Source organism: Camelina sativa, chromosome 15 (genome assembly GCF_030686135.1).
Source record: "Camelina sativa cultivar CO46 ecotype springtype chromosome 15, ASM3068613v1".
Lineage (NCBI taxonomy): Eukaryota > Viridiplantae > Streptophyta > Magnoliopsida > Brassicales > Brassicaceae > Camelina > Camelina sativa.
Window position 1 is genome coordinate 12,497,155 of NC_141894.1, and position 14,619 is coordinate 12,511,773.

General features: G+C 28.8%; 1 pseudogene; it reads right to left on the reverse strand.

Annotated features, from left to right (window-relative positions):
* Positions 1–13,033: 13,033 nt before the first annotated feature.
* LOC104748425 (uncharacterized) lies at positions 13,034–14,619 on the reverse strand (annotated as a pseudogene).

Below are 14,619 nucleotides of genomic sequence, written 5' to 3' on the forward strand. Positions count from 1 at the left end.
TAATGACTCGCCGTATGAGTCGCCGTGCAGTCGCCAAATTTTACGACCACTTTACGACTACCTTATGACTCGCCGAATGAATCGCAACTTAGTCGCCAAGGTTTACGACTATTTGATTTGGTCGTACTGTAGTCGTTAATTTAGCGACTACGTTGCAACTACATAATTCCATCAACAATATAGTCATCTCGTAGTCGTTAAAATACAACCACTGTAACGACTACATGAATTAGTCGCTATAGAGTGACTCAGTAGCAACTAATTTCCTGTAGTCACAGAATAGTCGCTAAATCGTCACTATGTAGTCGTTATTTTTGGCGACTACATATGTAGTCGCTATTTGTAGTCGCTAATCACCTGTTTTCTTGTAGTGATGCACTTACCTATGCCAAGACGAAACTGAACCTCAAACAAGCAATAGAAAACTCCTAGCAAGCTCCTACAACGTTCTAAGCCTCATATATTACCAGAAAACACCATAAATCCACAGAAATCACCAAGAACACCAAGAACACTCTTTCTCTCTTTTGTTTCTCAAAAGCGGCCAAAGTCGACTAATGAGACAAAAGAATCGATATAAGGGTTTTTATAGTTTATAATTTTTCCATGTCAATATATTTATTTTATGATAATTAATAGAATTTTAATTTTTTTGGTACTTCCTCAAAAAATAAAAAATAAACCAAATTATATGGGGGTTTTCAACATATTTAATTTGACATTTTATTATTGGATTTTCGGTTTAGGAAATTTATTAATGTTAATATAATTATGGAGATTGTAAACTTTTGTTATAGAAAATCTGTTGTATATCATTTAAATTTGAGAGAGTCTAGCATCCATAAAAATAGTTTTGGAGATTTAGTGGGTTAAAACTTTAATGGGTAGAGTTGTTTTTAGAAAAATCGGAATGTATAGATGTTGTTAAGATTTTTTGGCAATAAATGTAACAAATGTTGGTCAATTTAAGAAAGTTTAGTATTTGAGTTTCTCTGCAATGTTATATATGAAATTGTTTTAGGGATTAATGTTGTAAAAGAAATTAAATAAGTAAAACTTAAAGGACATAAACCAAAATGTACTTCAAAAATGTTAATATAGATTTAATCATTCAAAATCGTAATTCAAAAATGTTAATATAGATTTAATCATTCAAAATGGTAACAAATTGAAGTCCACTAATTTCAATTCCTATAATTTAGCAATTCGTTTATGTTTATAGAAACACGATTACATATTTGAATAATATCTTGACAATCTCCTAAATATATAGAAACTCAATTACATCTTTGGTAATGTCTCATTACCGTTAAATATGCAGTATAAATCCAATATACCAACTTTCTGTAAATTATAAGCCTAACTTATCGGACCTATAATGGTTTAGTCGCAATGAAATCAGATCGGACCTATAACTAATCATATTGAAAGATAATTCCATACCAATCTTCACTAAATCATATCAAATCAGATCGCAAAAAAAAAATTTCTAACCTTGCGAATCAAGGCTTCGTGCGACTAACAGTGACGAAACCCTGCCTACCACCTTAAACACTATACTAGGTAAACAACCCGCACATAGTGCGGATAAATCGATTTAAATAAAATTATTATGAGTAAAATTATAATTTGACATCTAAGATTTGATAAAACAAAATATGTAACTAATTTTTATTATTATTCAAATTTGTGACTATTTTGTGTAAAAATACATTTCACCTGTAAAATATTTGAATGTAGAAAAATTTTTTAACGTGGTGGAGGAATGTGTATAGACTTTATTTTAATAAAATATGAATAATTATCAATTTTGAAAAAATAATTTATTGTTTTTTAAAGAATAGTAATATAGTTTCAAATTAAATGGCTACAGATAGTTTTCATTTATGTAATGAATTATGATTTAAATTTATAGTGGCATAGATGTAATTAGTATAATTAATGAGGGTTATTTGCTAAAATGTGTTTCGAGCTCTCTGGCGACGACACATGAGCATTTTTTCAAAAATGCTTCTCTATTAATATATAGGGGAATTTGAGATCTAAGATTTGATAAAACAAAATATTTAACTAATTTTTATTATAATTCAAATTTGTGACTATTTTGTGTAAAAATATATCTCACCCGTGAAATATTTGAATGTAGAAAAGAATTTTTACGTGGCAGAAAAATGTGTATAGACTTTATTTTAATAAAATATGAATAATTATCAATTTTGAAAAATAATTTGTTGTTTTTTAAAGAATAGTAATATAGTTTCAAATTAAATGGCTACAAATAGTTTTAATTTATGTAATGAATTATGATTTAAATCTATAGTGGCATAGATGTAATTAGTATAATTAATGAGAGTTATTTGCTAAAATGTGTTTTAAGCTCTCTCATAAGTGTATCATTCACCATTCACACACCCACCGCCACACACAACCATATTTCCTGCAAAAACCCACCCCTACGAAAATCTGAAATAGATGCTTCATTTGCCTAAGAGACGTTTTTGTTATAGATATAGATTATTATTTTTGTTATACTATAACTAAATAATTTTCTTTCTTTTCTCTAGATGTGCTTGGCCAAATTGTTACAGTTAGAAGATGCAAATGCTAGAGTTGAACAACAAGCCAAAAACTTCATTTCGAAATAAGAGATTGAAATTGAGTTTATTTGACTTTGATATAAAATTAAGGTAAATTAATTTATACTACTTTTTGTATAGTGATGACAGACAAATATTGTCGTGTACTTACTGGGGTATGTTTACTTAATAAGTTTTTGATACTTTCAGGCAGCAAACGGAATTATGATAAACGGTTTGATCATATTAGTAACTCTCCAACATTTATTTCCATATGAACAATACTTGGGTTCACCCCTAGGGGTGAACCTTTCCATTCACCCCTAATAAAATAAGGCAATAAAATCTGTATATATTATTATAAAATTAAAAAATTTAAACCGCACTTTAATAAATCCAAACCGACATATATAAAATCTAAACCCTAACCATCTTATTTGTGAACCCAAACCGTATATAATTTCGTTCTACTTATAAAATATAAACCCTAACCATCTTATTTATGAACCCAAACCGACATATAATTTTGTTCTAATTGTGAAATCTAAACCCTAACATCTCATTTGTGAACCCAAACCGACATATTATTTTGTTCTAGTTGTAAAATCTAAACCCTAACTATCTCATTTGTGAACCCAAACCGACATATAATTTCGTTCTAATTGTAAAATCTAAACCCTAACCACCTCATTTGTAAACCCAAACCGACATATAATTTCGTCTTAATTGTAAAATCTAAACTCTAAGCACTTCATTTGTAAACCCAAACCGACATAATTTTATTCTAAGTTTAAAAATTTAAACCAAGCCAATATTTAACTTTCCTTAATTAAAAGTATACAGAATTTGTTTCCTTAATTTGGTTTGCTTTTTAATTTAATTTTAATTTATTTTTGAAATAAAATATTAGATGGAAGATTCTGATTGGCTGAGAGAAGAGGGGGTGAATGGAGAGGTTCACCCCTAGGGGTGAACCTAAGTATTTTTCTTTCCATATGAAGTTAATTTTGAATCAAATCATTTTATCAGTTCTGTTTCTTCGATTTATTTTAACTTTTACTGAGTATTTTTTTTTTTAAAGTCAGTTTCCTTAGTCACAAAATCAAATATATATGTCATATACATATTAAAAAAATTAAACTATTATAAAATGGGATTATATACTGAGATAGGTTATTACAATAAAATAAAAAAAGAATCACCAAACATGGTTAAATCTTCATTATTTATTTGGTTAACACCTTAATATTTATAATAATAATAATAATAATTATTATTATTATTATTATTATTATTATTATTATTATTATTATTATTATTATTATTATTATTATTATTATTATTATTATTATTATTGAATTATTATTTTCCACTAAGTTTATTTCTCAGACATTTAAAATTGAAAACTTAAATATAACATAATAACCCACTCTTTTGAATTTAAGTATAAGTTGTGATTCATTCAGATTACTTTTATATAGTTCTCAAGTTAGTCATACTTCACATTTGAAAATATATTAAATTTTGATACGTTATGATAACTTTTGTAAATAAATCTATTTTATTCATTATAAATTTTAATATAGACTCTTAGAGTTTAAAAATACTATTTAATTTTAAAAATACAAATACTTATGTTTATTTCAAATTTAACTCAAAAAAACTGATTAATGGGTTGTATTAAGTCTTACAAATATAAATATATTGAAAGATAGAAATGTATTTTACTCATACATTATTTTAGCAAATATGAGTTTTATTATATTAAAAATACACATATAGTACTTATAGTTCTTTCAGATCCACCACATATATATTTAATAACAATTAACACCGCAACATCTATATTTAAAATCAAACAAATTTAATAATTCTGTAACACAAAATCATAAAAGTTAAAAATATTGTTCTGTGGTATACCACGGGTAAATCCTAGTTTTTTTTTTTTTTTTTAAAAGAGAGTTATTTAAGGCACTTGGCTCAATATAATTATTAAAACAAATTGAGCAGAAATGAAACTAAAGAACTCATAAGACAGATTGAAACAACCCAACCCGTTATATATATATATATCCTAGAATCTAGTGATCTCATACTTACTAGCAACCTACCCCAATCAATAACAACAGCGGATAACATTCATAAGTCCAATAACCAATAATAATTAAAGAAACAACATCAAATCAATTCCAACAATAATCCAGAACATAAGTCAATCATAAAACCATCAATTCTAACATCCATTCTAGACCACTAAGTTCCACTCTAGCATCCTAACAAAGACACAGAGCAAACAACCGAGCCTCTAGAATATCCTCCTCTTCAGCCTTGATTCCACGATCACACTTTGCCTTTACCTGCGCCACAACACAAAAGGGAGGCGTAAGTATTACCAGAAATACTTAGTGAGGCAATCCTTCCATCTACTGGGCTATACACACAAGCAATAAGATTTCTAATGCCACAAACAACAACAATAATAAAACAAACCAGGGAAACATGCACACAGCAATACGACATAACTGGTCATTGGTCTTGTGGTGTCGACCGACACTGCTCGACATTCCCCAAATCCTACACATAGTGTCGACCGACACTCGCCAAGTCTCCGAGTCGTCCTCGCGTTGGTGTTGACCGACACCACAACTGGTGTCGACCGACACCGATGCCGAGCATCGATGTCCTTCGAATAGAAACTCCGAATCTCGCTTCCAAGCTTCTCCTTTCCGTTCCCCACGATCCCAAGAACGAATCCAAGCCTCAGGAGCTACGAAAAACTCACAACCAACCAACAAATCAACCACACAACACACAGAATCACAGAAACAGAGATCTCAGCTTAGATAAGCCATGGTCATGCACTCACATTTGCCAAACCGAAAGATCTCACCAACAATGACGAAAAACACATCACCACAAGCTTCTCCCACGCTCTCAGCCTTAGATCTCCAACCTCCAAGCCAAAAACTCACAAAAACAGGGACAAAAGCTTCAAGAAATCTTCAGTAAACTCACAGGAACTTTTGGGGATTGCTCTCTCTCCTTTCTCACTCAAAAGCGGCGACAATTAGGTCTCCTCCTCCAAAAATGTCGATTTCCCACTTTAAATATGATCTCCAATCCGAACCAGCTTGAACCGAGAATCCTAAAATCGAACCGAACACCCGACCACATAAGGCTGAGAGCGACCACATAAGGCCAAACAACTACCACTAGTGTCGATCGACAGCCTCACCAAATTATCATAATTTAGATCATGGGTGTTACATAAATTAAAAAGAGTATGAACATATCAATGTATCAGAATAGTCTAAGTAGCATTATATTATTGAAAATTCTAAAGTGGAGCTTAAATAGTAGGAGAGCATTTTGTCTCAGAAAAAACTTCAAATTCTATCTCTATAGTTAAAGTGTCTTTCTTGCCCAAGTATGCCTTTTGAAGCTCAGCTCGAGACATAAAATGACGGTGCCCCCAACCTGGATTTGATTTGATGTGCCAATCCTTAACTGCGTACAGAACACAAAAAGATGATCCAAGCATGGTTATTTTGAGGCTGCTGAATTCCAAATGAATATATAACTCTACAAATAATCAGGTTAATATAGACACTGTTAAGACAAATAACAATGTAACTAGATTTGGACCCGTGCTAGAGCACGGATTAAAATTTCTTTTATCTTTATTATAATTTTAAAATAAAATATAATTTAGAAGACGGTTTAGCATTGTAAACTGAGAAACGATTGTTATTATTATTTTTTTGTATGAATATGTATTTTGGTGAATGGAGATCTGAATGATTTATATGAATGTTTTTTAATCAGGACCAGACCGGCCGGTCGGTTCGATCCAACCACAACCCGATAGATATTCCGGTCATGGTAACCTCTAAAAACCTAAAAAATTAAACCCGCAAAAAAATAGAAAAACCCACTAAAAACCCGTGAACCGGTGGTTGAACAGGAGGGTCGGACCGGGTTGTCGATCTCAAATTAAAATATTTTATTTTGGTCACACTTTAAACTCAAACCAAATTAAAAATAAATGTTGTTATTTATAAAAAAATCAGTTAGTTATTTTATCTAATCATTTAAAAGTTTAATTTTAGTTGCTTAGTACCTAACTATGTATTTTTTGTTCATATATTTATAAAAAGTAGATGTTATATTCATAAAATGTAATCAAACTAATAAACTAATTGACCTGTAATTCAAGCGGTCCGACTTGTTGACCCAGTGACCCGAAAGACTTCCGGTCCGGTTTTAAAGACATTGATTTATATTAAAAGCTTGGAAGGATGTTAGGTCAGATTTTATCAATGTTTTTAAAACCGGACCGGTAACTGAACCGGGAAAGCTTCTGGGTCATGAGTCAACATGGTTCGACCGGGGTCGACCGGGTTCAATTGATTTTGATGATACTTTTATAAATAATAGGTATGAATAGGTTTTCTATTTTTTTCAATGATTATAACTATGATATAATTGGATATGCCAAATAAAATACTTCAATAATCATAATGTTTTTAAAAAAACTTAAAAAGTAATAAACTCAAAGTGTAATAAACTCAAAGTGTAACCAGTACTAATAAAATATTTTAGAAATTCAAACAATAAGAGAATAAGAGTATAGAACATTTAATCTTCATTCTCTAAGAAACCCTACTATTGCTAATTTGCTAAGAAGAGGTTAGTTAAATTAATTGCACTCATTTTTTCAAAAAAAAGTAGAACCCGGTTTTATCCGGTTTAATGGTTCACCGGTTTTTGGTTTTTTGGCGGGTTGATATGGTTTTTTACCGGCTCAATTTCTTTTGGGTTTTGATATTAACCCAATCCGGACATGTTGCCGGTTCGCGGGTTAACGTGGTTCGACCGCCGGTCCGGTCCGGTTTTGAAAACATTGGATTTTATTTTGAAATCCACATAAAATCTCAGAAATCACGATTAAGTGTGATTAATTGCCAAGATTTTATTCTTTTTTATACCTAACAGTATATTTTTGTGCCTAACACTATATATAGTGTAACAATATATGGAATAATTAAGATTTTTTTTGGAAATTGTATAAATCATTGAAATATTATCTATAAGAGGGTTTTTTGAGATATTCTGAAGTGTATTTGTAATTTCATATAGCCCACGGATTTCATCTATAACTTTTTTTTTTGTAACCAACCTATATTTAATATATTATTTATTTTGTAACCAACTTATAAAAATTATATATTCTACAAAAAAAAGTTGTGTACTTCCGTTTTATTATACAAAAAAAAATTGTGTACTTCCGTTTTATTATACAAAAAAAAAGTTGTGTACTTTCATTTTATGATTGAGTATATTTTTATCCCCTTTAATAACTTGGTTAACGTTGTGGTCTATCAATAAAATCTCAGGAAAATAAATTGGTAATATTGTAATTGTAGATCTTTGGAAACAACGTGATCTTCCGAAAATAAAGTTTGGAATATCCATAAACTATCAATTTGGAATATCACGTTTAAGATTTTCTGTTACAATTAAGGTTTTATTTGTTACCTTTAATATATGAACTATCAACTTGTAACCATTTATTAAAATTATAAAGTCTTATAAAGTCTACCAAAACAATGTTATGTACTTCCATTTTATTAAAAAGAGGATTTATCATTTATCATTTATTATCTATATATGAAGAGTTATCTTATGAAGAGTATAGGGTCAATGTAGATCATATATATAACCTATTTTTATTTTTATGCATTTGTAACCATTTCTAATTTTTATAAAGTCTACGATTTGATACAAACATACGAAAGGAGGATCTTCATATATATTATAACTAAATCTTGCTCCACGATTTATGGATATCATTTATCATTTATTATCTATATATGAAGAGTTATCTTATGAAGAGTATAGGGTTAATGTATATCCTATATATAAGCTATTTTATTTTTATGCATTTGTAATCATTTATATTTTTTATAAAGTCTACAACAATTAAGTTGTGTACTTCCCTTTTATTAAAAGGGGATATAAACAGTGTTATGACTTAATTCCGTTCCACTTGACGTGATCGTGCCCAAATGGGTCTAGAAGTCGTAGTTGAGCTTGTGCAAAAACCTTCTCATCTTCTCTTAGTGTTTCATTGTCAGCCAAAATCAGATAAATGGATACCCTTTCGTCATCTACTTTTGCACTTTCGCCATCTGTTTTTGCACTTTCGCCATTGGGATACAAACTTAAAGACCTACTTATCAATAAATTCGCACATGTTAACATTCAACTAAACGCGTGAATGCACACATACATATTTGTTTATTGATAGTTGATACTTACCATTTTCTTCCTCCCACTGGTAAAATGCTTGATGTGTAAACAAGTTCTTTCAGCTCAGAGAAGTTCTTAAGAATCCAATGGAACTTAGGACAACGGAATCATATATATAAAAGTAAGGTTTCACTCTCTCCTTATTGGTCCACTTGGCAATGCAATTTTAACAAAAAAAAATTTATAATAAAACACAAATTTAAAAACAATTAATTTTCACATTTAACTCACATAATATAAAACTGAAATCATATAAATTCTCCCTATAAATTATGCATTAACTTTATTTCTCCACTAAGTTGTATTAAAACAAAACAATAAATTAGAATTGTAACTCTCATTTTTCTAAATGTAATTTTTCATCATTTCTCTTCCTATAAATACTCATTATCTTATTCTCTTAGTCTATCACTCTTTCATTCTCTCATCTTCTTCCACTACTCTCAAATCTCTTTTTTTGTTTTGTTTTGTATTTTTTTTGTTATTGTTGTTGTATGGGTTATAAAAAGTCAAATTTGTAAAAGCTTAGTTTTAGAGTTTGTATGATATGTATATCTTATATATTTATTTTAATCTTTTAAAATGTTTATCTCCATTTTCTATTTTATATTAACATCTTATAAGTCATTATTTTCATACTTCCTTACAATATTCACCACACAATAAGATCATAAAGTTGAAATGATCCATATGTAATTATCTATTATGTCTCTGGTTATCTCACATATTCATGTATCATTTTTAATAATTTATAAAGATCAATATAATTATCCATTTATAAAGACTATTTTGTTTTGTGATCCAATTGATAAATCTGCAGAGATCAATATAATATATATTTTTTATGATTTGAGGTTTTTGAAAACAAAAAGAACATAATTAAACAATTGGTTTTTTGTGTCTTTAATCAAAATAAAAAATGATCCAAAAAACAAAACATATTCAACTGGAACTTAAATATAAAAATAAAATATAATTTTTAAAATATCATTTCACTAAATTCTCTAAAGATGAAACCATTAGTACGAAATCTAGCACTATAAATTAAATTGATGAGTGAAAACCAAAAAAAGTATAAGTTATCCTTGGGGTTTTAAAAATTATTGAGATTGATTAATTCATATAATTTTATAAGAAAACTAATTTAGTTTGTCACTTAAAAAGTAATATTTTTTATTTTGAAATATTATGTGTAAGTGTTGAGTTTATATCAACAAACAACCAAATCATGTGAATTTTGATTCAGCCACTTGGTATTCCTTTTATTTTAGGTTATAAAAAATTAAAATATTTTTTATAATTAAAGACATGTAACTCCATTTAACTAAAATGTAACTCCTATCCAATAATTATACATTAATTCATTCCTCCTACTAACTTATTTATCTTTCAAGAGAAAAAAATTTTGGTTAAATTTTAATATTTTGGTTAAATTTTCATATTTTTATTTATTTTGGTTGGCTAAACTTATATTCATATTTTGGTTGGCTAAATTAATATATTTCTCATGTAAAATTATTGCTTATAATATATTTCTCATTTCAAAGTTTAAAGCAATATATCATATATATAAAAGTAAGGTTTTGGTCTCTCCTTATTGGTTGATTTTCATTTAATGTTTTCTATTTTTTTTTTTTTTTTTTTTTGCTTTCTAATTGCTTTAAACAATATTTAAGACCCAATAAACACAATACATTTAACTCACACATTAAAATAAAATTATAACTGAAAATAAAATAAATTATGCATTAATCATATTCTACCACTCAATTTTATTCAAACACAATAAATTACTATTGTAACTCCATAGTTCTAAATGTAACTTCCATAATTTCTTATCATATAAATAAGCATTCTCTCAATCTATCATTCTCTCATATTGACATTCTTTTACTATCTCATTTTCACATTCTCTCATTCTCTTCTACAATACCTCAAATCATTTTTTCGTTTTTTTGTTATTTTTGATTTCTTATTTTTGTTGTATGGGTTGTAAAAAACAAATGAAATATCATTATAAATTGTTAATGCTAAATTTTAATTTTAGAGACTACATGATATATATTTTACATTGTTCTTATTTTAAAAGATTTATCTCCTTTATCTAATTTGGATTATTATCTTATAAGTAATCATTCTCTCTTCCTCTCCCACCAATATCAAATGCTGTTATATCTCATATGTGTTGTAAGAATTTGATTCTATATTTTAATTTAGAAAGTATTATATATATATATATATATATATATTACATTGTTCTATTTTTTAAAGATTTATCTCCATTATCTAATTTGGATTACCATCTTATAGTAAACATTCTCTCCTCCTCTCCTACCAATATCAAATGTTGTTATATCTCATATGTGTTGTAACTTGTAAGAGTTTGATTCTATATTTTAATGTAGAAAGTATTATATATATTTAATATGGTTTTCAATTTTTATTTTATTTATATAAAAAAATATTTCTTTTATATTTCTTGCCTTTCTAATCTATTCATAATTATTTTTTAAATTTGCATAATTAAATTTAAATTCACATATGTTGGTTTTAACAAAACAATCAACTTTAGTTGAGAATTAGACGTTCCTATTTATTTTTAAACAATCAATGTGTAACATATAGGCATTTTGTCTTGCAAACAACTTCCATTTCCATTGCTTAACTCCATGGTTAAACTATAATATATGTTGTCCTATTTGTAGGAATAACAACATACTTATTTAATTTATTTAAAAGAGCAGATGATTAATCGAAATAAACATTTCTCCAAATTTTATAATTCAATCAGTGAGTGTACTTATTACTTTGAAAAACTTTTACATTGAAGTTCATAAAATCATATAAGAAAACTAAAATATTATGTCACTTCAAAAATTTGGAAGGAAACACTTGGTATTCCTTTTTAAAAAAGTCAAGACACATATAAAAATTTATTAATATTTAACTCACTTTAAAGACATTAAAGGTCATTTAACTCAAAAATAACTTCTATCCAATAATTTCATACATTCCTCCCACAAATAAAATATATATATATATATATATATATGTTCAAGATTGTATTTAAATATTACATACTTTTTTAGTTAGCTAAATTTATAGTCACATATATACAATATATATACATAAGAATTTATATTACTTACTAACACCATAATTCGACCCATTATTTGTTTAACTCAAAATTGGTTTCAACGCCAACTAAAGAAAAACAGAAACGATCTTATTGATATTAGACCAAAACATGGGCATACAAACATAATCACTTACACGGAAGATAATTATTTTTAAAAAATAACTTATTATTGCAACATCAACGTATTAAGGGTTTACATAAGCATTTAATTAGAAAATCTATAATACAATAAATGTATTGGAAACAATATCAGTCAATGATAAGATTGGATCCTCAAAAACAAGAAACAACATCTTCATAATTCATAAAAAATAAACGCCACAATTATACACATCTAAACGAAATGGTATAAACATATAGTGTATAAATAAAAGTGACGGTAAAACCCGTATATGCCTAATTAAAACAAAATAATACAAAAGAGAAAACGAAAAAGACCAAAAAAAAAACAAGAAAGTGTCAACTACACCACAACCCACGCGTTGCGTGGGAAAGCACCTAGTTTTTCATTAAAAGATAGGATATCCCAATCGGCAGGGGGTGGAGCAACAATGACATCAACACCAAACTCACATTGATCTCCTTCAAAGACATATCCATTATTAGGGTCACTGAATGTATCAAGCGGTAGCACTTGCGGCAACCCTCACACGAACCGCTTTGATTCTACATCTGGATATTTACATATGCACATATTAATGACTAAAATATCTAGATAACAAACAAATATATGTAGTATAATACATTTAGATACGTACCCTGAATCGTAGTAATGTACTTGTTTACGTTTTTGTTACTAGAGATATAGTTACTAATCATAATATATAAATAATATAACAAATGTTATCTTTTAGTATTTTTTTTACATCAGACAAATATTATCTATAGTTATTTGCTAACGTTGATAAACAGAAAATATTTTTCGATAACAAATGAAATGAAACTGTTAATTAGGAAATAAACAAACCGGAGTATATATAAAAATTATTTAAGAAAAACAAGGATATCCACGAGCAAAATTAAATAACGAATAAGATAATGGAACAGAAAACAGAGTAGTACACAGGGAACAGATGATCCTAAATAGGTCGAGCTTAGATTTAAGCTGAGTGTTTAGTGACAGAGAGAACTTTAAATTCGACCTCTACGTTCAAAGTATCTTCTACGTCCAAGTACGCCTCTCGAAGTTTAGCTAAAGACAAGAACTCTACAGCACCCCACGCTTTGTTCGATTCCGTGTACCAACGGTTAACTACAAGAACAAGGAGTGTACATATGTAAATCAAATTAGTTAATGACTTAAGTAGGAAAACTATATATATTCATCATAAGTTAAAGAACGGGTATTGATCACCCTTTCATCATCTATTGAAATGATTTGATGACATGACATACTTGTTGTTGTGACATGATTTGATCCACGGGGATCTATAATCTTCACAAGCGCTCGCGCGTAAATCTTCTCATCCGCCTTTACTATTTCAGTGCCATCTAAATTCAAAAAAATGGATAGCCACTTGCCCGTTGCTCTATCGTCTCCCTTTGGATGCAACTGAAGACACCTAAAAAACATTATTGTGCCCGGTTACCACTGATGGACATGTGTATATCTAAAGGAAAAAATTTGGACTCACCATTTTCTTTCTCCGATTGAAAAGCTATTTGACAAGTAAATTTTCTCTTTAAGCACCGAGAAATCTTTAACACTCCAGGAGAACTTTGGAAAAGGAAATTTCTCGTCAAAAGAGACAACTTCCCACTTGGTAAAGGGTGAAGCAATCACCACATCAACACCAAACTCACATTCTTCTCCCTCGAAGATATATCCATTTTTAGGGTCACTGAATGTTTCCACCGAAACCACTTGTGATAGTCCCCATACCGTCCTTAATGCATTGAACCGCTTTACTTCAACATCTAATGTTCATATGCATGTACTGATTTACATATCAATCAACTAATATGTATGTATATAGAGAGAGGGCTAAGTGAGTATGGTACGAACCTAGTATTGAAAATTATTTGTTTTCTTTCTTGTTATAAACGAAAAACGTGAAATTTGCAAACACTTCTATCAGTGTGGGTGAGAGGCAGGTCTTGTCAAACTCCACGTACATTGAAATAAATCCGCTTCCATTGTCACTTCGGTTTCCTTTTGGGTATATAACCAACCTCCTATATATATTTTTTAGTAAAAAAGTAGGTCACAAAAGAACAAGATTACTCTTTCTTCAAATTTGACATAGATAATAAGAAAGCCTAATATGTTTATAATGATGAAATATGCAATCAGACTATAACAAGTTCACGTACCAGTTATATCCATCAGAAAAGAAAAGACGGGATTCGTATTTGTCCAGCGTAAGCTGAGAAAGTTTGTTAATCTTAAGGGAATAAGAAGAAGGCGGATGCTCTCTCTATTTCTTCACAATCGTAGCTTCTGCTGCTAATGAACCCATTCTATACTATACTTCATCCAACACAGTGAAGCAACCATATATATAGAGCCCAGTGTTAATAAATGGAGAGAAATAGAAATGATAAATCAATATTAGTATGACTTGTGAGAAGAAAGGTGTTTTGGAAATTGTG